Source organism: Arvicanthis niloticus, chromosome 1 (genome assembly GCF_011762505.2).
Source record: "Arvicanthis niloticus isolate mArvNil1 chromosome 1, mArvNil1.pat.X, whole genome shotgun sequence".
NCBI classification, from domain to species: Eukaryota; Metazoa; Chordata; class Mammalia; order Rodentia; family Muridae; genus Arvicanthis; species Arvicanthis niloticus.
The window spans coordinates 115358345-115367813 of record NC_047658.1 but is presented as its reverse complement, the minus strand read 5'-3'; positions in this window follow the sequence as shown (position 1 = coordinate 115367813).

Below are 9469 nucleotides of genomic sequence, written 5' to 3'. Positions count from 1 at the left end.
CTTACACTCTTTCTGCCTCCTCTTTCACAAGGTTCCCTGAGCCAAGGGAGCGTTTTGATGGAGACACCCCATTTAGGACTGAGTATTCCATGGTCTCTTACTCATACATTGTCCAGCTGTGGGTCCTGAAAATGTCTCTGGTGATGGCTGAGCCAGATGCCCATCTACTAGTTAGCAGTATGTTGTGAGGAGTCTGGTTGTTGCTAAATTCCTTTAGAAGAACAGTAGTATTGAGATTCAGACCCAGGACAAGCAGCTGAGGTGCATATTTAATATACCAAAGTGGATCTGGCCTCCAGGTTCTCCCAGCCTCCCTCAGTCCCTACTGTGCATAACTTGCCCTTCTACCCTGAATTTTCCAGCCTAGAGGCTGGGCTTCCCTTCCCCAGGATGCTCTTTCCTATATAACCCAGACATTTTAGTCTCTCCTCTTTCTCTCTTCTCTTTGTGTGCACAGTTTTTCTCTTCCCCCTTCCCTCTATCTCCCTCCCCATGGCCACTTCCTTGACCTCATCCCTTGGTGTCACGGCCCACTCGACCAGCAAGGAAGACGGATCCTTCTCAACAGCCTTTATTGCAGGAGCGCTCTTTTAGTTTTCAGGAAGAGACCCCGAATGCCCAGGGCGAGCTGCTTATATACCCTCAGCCCTGGGGGGGGGGGGAGAAGCACATGGAGGTGCTCGATTGGTCAGAACTGCAGTGTCTCATTAGCATACCACATTAGCATACCCCACCCAGGAGGGGGTGATTGGTCAGGATCGTGGTACCCCATTAGCATACCCTGCTCGATTGTGGTACCTTATTAGCATACCCCGTTTGGGAGGAGTTTGGCGCTAAACTGAGTTGACGCATGAGCAGTGCACTATTTACTAGTAGCCAATACCAGAGGCCGAGACCAGCGCCATCTTGACCGGCAGAGTAGGGTCAGTGGCCTACACCTTGGGACCAGTGAATGGTTTTGTAGAGTGAAAAATTATAAAGACCATTTTGTGAAATATATGCAGGCTTTTATTTTGCCCTTAGACCTGAGCAGAAAGAGTGCAGGTTCCAGAACACGGAACTGGATGTAAGATTTCAGGCCTTTACTGTCACTGCCCCGGGACACATTCCAGGTGGAGGGCATTATCCCTGAATCAGAGGACACTTGTTAGATTAACATTCCTCAAGCCTCAGGGTGGGAAAGGCCCAAAGCAAGAAGACACATTCCTGACCACAGAGAAAGATGCAAGTCATCTAGGTGGGGCTATGACAAGTGAGAAATAGTTAGCCTGAAATAGTTGGTAATGACAGGGTAGGGCACAGTGACATGGTAAAACCACATTTTTGAGAAGAATGAGTGTACTGAGTAATTTCCATGGCTATTAACCATTCAGGGTGGGTTTCTCTGAAATGTTCCACTATTTTTATGTTATGTATCCTTGACAACCCCTCAACCCCCTTCCCACTCCCCTGGTTTGTGGTTTTTCCCTTTAAAAACCCTCCTCAGACTGACTGGCTTTGTCAAACTCTACTCCTGCACGAGTGTGCAGCTTGACCACTGGCTGCCAGCTCTCTTCCCTAATAAACCTCTGCTGATTGCATCCAGGTACGGTGTCTCGGAGTTTGTGGGTGGTTGCGACTTTCCGAGACTTGAGTAAGGGTCTCCTGAGTTTGGGGGTCTTCAGTTTCACAATAAACCTGCCTTTATGTATACTCTAATTTGGCTTGAATTGGCTCCTTTCACCAGAGGAGAAATGACTTATCCAGTAGCATTTCCTTTTGCAGTGGGCTCCTCACCTATCTAGTCTCCTGTTCGTAATCACCTGAGCAATACGAGGGATGAGCTTCATCCCATGGTGGAGACCATAAATCCAATCAGATAGCACTTTCTGCCAGTTACACCAGCATACCTTGCAAACAGGTCACAGTTGTAGAAGGTTTTAAAGCTGACAGCCTTCATTCTTTCTGCTGGGACTCAGATCTGTTCCCACATGGCAACCTCATTAAGGCCTCAGCCAACATCCCACGTGTCAGCCTCCTGGGCCAAAGACTCTGGGGATTCTGGGCAGAGAGACAGGGACTTGATGCTGGGAGGAAAACTTCACAGAATTTGAGTTGGGCCTTTTGTTTATTGACTAAGCCAACTGTCAGTCAACAGGTTCTCCAGGGAGGGAGTGAGGATTGGAAGAAAAATAAAATTAGACAACATTATTACATGACTCTAGCCAGTGCTGAGGCTGAAATGGGTTTATTTTTTCCCCAGTCTGCTTTTATACCATTTTAAGTACATGTAAATAATAAGGTCAGTTCTAGGCTAAGGAACAAACAAGGCAATAAACAAAGTCCAGATGTTTCTAAGGGATTATCAGAATGTGGTATTCCTCAAATGAGTTTACCTTGAGCTTTGTATTAGCCTAAATGTAAATATTCTTATCTGAGCCTACTTCCCTGTCCTAGCCCAAAGTCAAATTCCTGCCAAGTTTCTAGAAGCGGCCCCAAAAGTTCTTCATTGTTTATTTTCTGTTATTTGAGATAGGATCTCAGGTAGCTCAGGTGGCTTCCAAGTGGATGTTTAGCAGAGGATAACCTTGACTTCTGATCTCACTCCTAGTGCTGAATAACAGTGTGAGCTCCACACCAGATATATGCTGTACTTGGGGTGGAGCCCAAGGTTTTCTTCAAGGTGTGCAAACACTGTTCAGAACTACACCCATAATCTCTGGCCTGGACATCTCTATAGAGGTAGCCAAGGATGACCTTGAATTCCTGACCCTCCTGCCTCCACCTCCCAGATACTGGGATTAGGGAAATTTGTTAGGAGAGAAGCAAAGGCATGTAAATGTCTGGAGTACTGAGTGCTTCAGTGCGGCTGAAGTGTAGGGTGTTCTCTGCTGAGGATCTAATATTGGAGAGAGGCTTTCATGCACAGAGTGCTTCCTACCACTGCTTGTGTTTAAGTTAATGCTGTTTATCAAAATGTAGACATCTAAAAGGAACTAGATTTCCTTAAACAACCAAGTGCATCTTGCAAAGCTAGTTTTCTACTTATAAGTCCACCAATATTTATAAAAATAAGAACAATTGGGCTGGAGAGATGGCTCAGAAGTTAAGAGCACTGACAGCTCTTCCAAAGGTCCTGAGTTCAATTCCCAGAAACCACATGGTGGCTCACAACCATCTGTAATAGGATCCGATGCCCTCTTCTCACCAGAAGACAGCTACGGTGTACTCATACACATTTAAAAATTAAAAAGAAAGGAAAAGACTTGCTTTAAAAAAAGAACAGTTGCTAAACTGTTTTATTAATATTTAATTAATTCATAAATTCTGCAGAGTAGTTTCTTCTTTAAAATGGATGCCAATTATAAACATAGGTAATTAAATTCCTTAATAGATTTTGTTTAAACTACATTTCACCGAGTTTAAGTGCAGTGGATGGAAGCTGGGGTTATGGCGTTTTGATCCCAACACAAGGAAGCAGAAGCAGGTGAGTCTCTGTGGTTTGCGGCCAGCCTGGTCTACAGAGCAAGTTTCAGAACAGCCAGGGACACACATGCTGAGTGACAAAACTTTTCCTAGGGAGATACTGAAGAGCCTTAGGGGCTTTTACCAGCCTTACACCCACCAGCCTCAGGTCAAGGCTAGGCCAAATTCCATTCTCCACCCACAAGAACATTCTTGAGTAAAAAATTCTCAGAATTGTCTAATAGTCACCTGACCCTCTGGAAAGACCCAAGTAGAGTTCAAATGCCTGTCTTGCTTGATAGCCAATAGATTTAAAGGTCAATATGCTTAGCCAATAAGTTTGAATTGTAACCTTGCTGATGTAACCTGTGCCCCTGAAAAGTATAAAAGTGCTTGTAATAGCCATTTGTGGTCACTTTCTCATCACTCGCCTTGAGGGACTGATTGAGGGTTGACCCAGATGAGCCAGAAAGTAAATGTCTTGCTTTTGCATTTGACCTGGTGTCTTGGTCGCTTGCTCACGGGGGGGGGGGGGGGGGGGGGGGGGGGGGGGGGGGGTGTCTCGGAGTTAAGTACTAGTGACTGAGGGTCGGGGTCTTACAATTCATACATCCAGTTGCCCCAGATAGGGAGCTCACTACAGACCAAAAAAATTTTTTTTAGCATATATTAAAGGCAGGTTTATTGAAGCTGTTCTCCGGGGAGTTCACTGTCCCCAGGAATTGAGGACAGGGGAATCACAGAGGTTGGGGCACAGAAAGAGAAGGGAGAAGAGAGAGGAAAGGGAGGGGGAGGGGAAGAGAGAGGGTGACCAAAATGTCTGAATTATATAGGGAGGAGCCTCTGGGGAAAGGGCAGTCCAGCCCCTGGGCTGGAGAGCTCAAAGTTGGGAGCAGGGTATGCCTGATAGGGACTGAGGGATGCTGGGAGAACCTGGAAGCCTTACAGACCAAATTATAAGTACTGTCTGCTTTTATTTACTCTTGCAGGGAGAGGCCTAGTGGTAGGTTTCAGGGACTTCCTGAAAGTATTTTGAGTTGTCACCTTCCTGCTTAAGGAGCTTTTCTGCAGGAAGGAATGTTTTAGTCTCAGAGGACACTGTTACACAACAACAGAGAGAGAGAGAGACCCTGCTCAAAAAAGAGAAGATTGATAAGTACAAACTGAGCCGGGCAGTGGTGGCGCACGCCTTTAATCCCAGCACTTGGGAGGCAGAGGCAGGTGGATTTCTTGAGTTCAAGGCCAGCCTGGTCTACAGAGTGAGTTCCAGGATAGCCAGGGCTACACAGATAACCCTGTCTTGAAAAACCAAAGGAAAAAATATCTTTTTTTTTCATACAATATATTCTTTTTTTTTTCCCCTTTGGTTTTTCAAGACAGGGTTTCTCCGTGTAGCCCTGACTATCCTGGAACTCACTCTGTAGACCAGGCTGGCCTTGAACTCAGAGATCCACCTACCTCTGCCTCCCAAGTGCTGGGATCAAAGGCGTTCGCCACCACTGCCAGGCCATACAGTGTATTCTTATTACACTTCCCTTTTTCCAACTCCTCCCAGATCCTCGCTGACTCTCTATGTATCCACACCCTTTCTCTCTCTCGTTAGAATACAAACAGGCATCTACAAAATAATAATAAAATAAAACCAAATAAACTAGAATAGAGACAGGCAAACAAATGACCAGAAGAAAAACAGACAAAGAAAATGCACAAGAAGCACATGTAGATGCAGAAATGTGTAAATTTGGCCGGGCAGTAAAAACAAACTGTTGAAAGTTGTGACTTGCCGGGCGGTGGTGGCACACGCCTTTAATCCCAGCACTTGGGAGGCAGAGGCAGGCGGATTTCTGAGTTCGAGGCCAGCCTGGTCTACAGAGTGAGTTCCAGGACAGCCAGGGCTATACAGAGAAACCCTGTCTCGAAAAACAAAACAAAACAAAACAAAACAAACAAACAAACAAAAAAACCAAAACTGGATACAGTGGTATATTTGGTAATACTCCTATAATGTGGTAATAATTTCTATAATGTGGTAATATCCTGTAATGTAATAATTCCTATAATGTGGCAATACTCCTATAATGTGGAAATACTCCTATAATGTGGTAATATCCTTTAATGTGGTAATATCCTGTAATGTGGTTATAATTTCTATAATGTGGCAATACTCCTATAATGTGGCAATACTCCTATAATGTGGCAATACTCCTATAATGTGGTAATATCCTATAATGTGGTATTACTTCTATAATGAAAGCACTAGGGAGGCAAAGACAGGACAGTGAAGATGGCAGTGGCAGCAGCATACACATTCAATCCCAGCACTCCTATAATGTGGTAATGAAGGAGGCAGAGGCAGGTGGATCTCTGAGTTCCAGGCCAGCCTGGTCTACAGTGAATTCCAGAACTACACAGAAGAACCCTGTCTTGAAAAAACAAATAAAAAAATTTAAAAAAAAGAAAAGAAAAGAGAGAGAGAAAAGAAAAATCAGATTCAAAGCCAGGTGTGATGAACTCAACTTTAATCCCACCACTTGGGAGGCAGAGGCAAGCAGATCTCAGAGAGTTTGAAGCCAGCCTGATCTATCTATATAGGGAGTTCTAAGACGACCAGGGCTACATAGAGAAACCCTATTGCAAAACAACAACAACAACAAAAAACCAAATAGAGTAAATAAGCCAGTTCCAAGGGCTGGAGATAGGTCACTCGGTAACATTCTTGCTATGCGCACAAAGGACTTGAGTCCTCAGCATCCTGAATGGGATGATGAAATTACTCAGTAGGTAAAGGCACCCACTGCCAAACTTGATGACCAGGACCCACATGAAAGAAGGAAGAAACTGACTCCTGCAAGTTGTCTCTGACCTCTGTGTGTGTGCTATGGCACACACGTGCAAATAAATTAAACAAAAAAATGTCTAAAACAAACACAAACAACTTTGAGACCAGTCAGAGCCAGATGTGGTGGGGCTTGCCTGTAATCTCAGCACTTGGATGCTAGATGAAGAAACCCAGGGATTCAAGGCCATCTTCAGTTACATGGGTCACAGGGCTCATCTTGGGCTCAAACAAAACACAGGGGACTGAGGAGATGGCTCCATGGATAAAAGTGCTTGTTCTGAAGGCATGGGGACATAAATAAAAATCCCCAACAATGTAAATGGACCACTGGTCAGCCAGCTAAGCCAAAATGGTGTGCTACTTCAGTGAAATGGCCTTTCCTAACTAAAGCAATAACGTAGGGTTGTGAGATGACTCAGCTGCTGGAGGGGCTTGTCACCAGGCCTGAAATCCTGAGTTCAAATCTCCTCCTAATCCCACAGGATGGAAGGAGAGAACCAATTCCCTTCCCACAAATTGTCCTCTGACCTCCACCCGTGCACTGTGGCACTTGCAATCCCGACCTCATACACACAATAAATACATAAATTAATTAAATGAAATGATAGCAGAGTCAAAGGTGCACACAGAGGCATGCACGCACACAAGCAAAACGCCATGCAACTGTTTTTCTGAGGCTTTCAGGAGTGGCCCAGCCATTTTTCTGCTTATTGTCCCTGCCCGCCCCAGGTCCTAATGCCTAGTCTGGGTGGTAACAATTTGCATTCGGCCTTCATCCAGCTTGTACCACTCTCTCTCTATTTTCCTTAATTGCCTGCCTGCCACAGTGCATTTTACCCTCATTTCACTGGTGGTGTGTGTCATTATAGAGGTATGCAAGGAAGGACAGAGGGCGGCCTGCAGCTGTGAACTGCAGGTTTACCCAGCACAGGATGTCCCTCTGCTGCCCTGTTTCCCATGAGGGAGGGTGCCTGAGGATCGTGCCAGGTGCCTGTGAAAGTCTGTACCATGTGGCTAGGCAGAGTCTTCCCCTGGCTGCAGGAGGGAACTGGCTGAGAGAGGCCATCTCTGCCTTCTCCGGCCCTAGAGGCTACCTGGGCAAAGGTAGATGTTTATGAGACAAATGGTTTAAAGTGAACAAAAATCTTTATTTTACTTCTTTTATTGATTGATTGATTGATTGATTGATTGTTCTTTGAGACAGGGTTCTCACTGTGTTGGCCCAGCTGACCTGGAAATTGCTATGTGGACCAAGCTGGCCTTGAAATATGTGACTTGATTCTTGCTGGATTTTGAACTCATTATTCTTCTTTAAAACACTGTGTTACAGTTGGGCCTGGAAAGGTGGCCCAGTGGTTACGAGCACCTGTTCTTGCAGAAGACCCAGGCTCAATTCCCAGCACCGGCATGGCAGTGCCTCACATCCACAGCTGTCCATAGTTCCAGTTTCTCTCTTTCTTTCTTTTTTTGGTTTTTCGAGACAGGGTTTCTCTGTATAGCCTTTGGCTGTCCTGGAACTCACTCGGTAGACCAGGCTGGCCTCAAACTCAGAAATCCACCTGCCTCTGCCTCCCAAGTGCTGGGATTAAAGGCGTGTGCCACCACCGCCCGGCTCCAGTCCCCATAATGTATTAAATTATATTTTTGCCTTTTTTTTTTTTTGCAGCATCTTTGCAGCATGCATATATGTGCATTACATGAGTGTCTGTTAACCAGAGACCAGAGGAGAGTGCTTACTCCTCTGGACCAGGAGTTACACAGACAGTTGTGAGCTGAGATGTGGATGCTGGGAATTGAACCCAGTTCTTTGCAAGAGTGGCCAGTGTTCCTAACCACTGGGCCAACCCTTTAGCCCCTGGTTTGTTTCTTTTCATCCAAAGAACAGAATTCTTCTCTAGTAAATAAAATTGTGGGGTGACTTCGGTGCACTGTATGGGTTTGCTGGATGATAAGATAAAAAAGTTCAAAAGGTCAGAGGCACTGGGCATGGTGCTGTACACCTGTAATCCTGGTTCTAGGGCGTGGAGACAGGAAGATCCAGAGCTCAGCATCATCATTTGCTACACAGTGAGTTTGAGGCCAGCCAGGGGTACGTACAGTGCTGATCAAAAACAGTTGAATAAGTCTCATAAGATGGTTGAGCAGGTAAAAGCTTCTTGTCACAAAAACCTGCCAATTTGAGTTAAATTCCAAAACCCCATGGTGGTAGAAGAGAAGCAAAATTTTGATCTCCATACATGTGCTCTGTCACACACATACCCACACACATCATACTTCCACACATGTGCTCTGTCACACACATACCCACATACATCATACTTCCATACATGTGCTCTGTCACACATATACCCACACACATCATACATCCATACATGTGCTCTGTCACACACATACCCACACACATCATACATCCATACATGTGCTCTGTCACACACATACCCACATACATCATACTTCCATACATGTGCTCTGTCACACACATACCCACACACACATCATACATCACACACAAAATAATAAAATAAAAATAAAGTTGAATGGCCAGAGACGTAGCTCACACCTGTAACCCCAGCTCTTGGGAGATGGAAGCAGAAGGATTAGAAGTTGGAGGCCAGCTTCAGCCACAAGAGATACTGTCTCAAAGACTTTTATAAGATCTGATGAGGTGGCACCTTTAATACCTGCATTTGGGAAGCAGAGGCAGGTGGAGTTGAAGGCCAACCTAGTCTACATAGCAAGTTTCAGGTCAGCCAATGATACTTACCTTGTCTCAAAAAAAAAAAAAAAAAAACAAAAAAAAAAAACAAAAAAAAAAAAAAAAACGTTTTGAAAAGCCAAGACACAGTAGGAGAGATGTCTCAGTGGTTGGAGTACTTATGCCCCTGCAGAGGACCTGATTTTGGTTTCCAGCACTCACATGGGTGCTCACAATCTCCTACAACTTCAGTTCAAGGGGATCTGATGTTCTCTTCTGGTGTCCATGGGCACCAGAGACTGACGTTGCATAGATGGTGCATAGACACACATGTAGGCAAATACTCATGCACACATCCCAGTGTCAGAAGATGTTATCCCAGAAACTGAAGCTCCCTCCACACGCAGTGGTCTCCAATTGAGAGACGGTTTGAATCCCTAACCTTTGAGGGTATCCTGAGTTCCCATTTGCCAGGACCAAGGCAGCCAGCC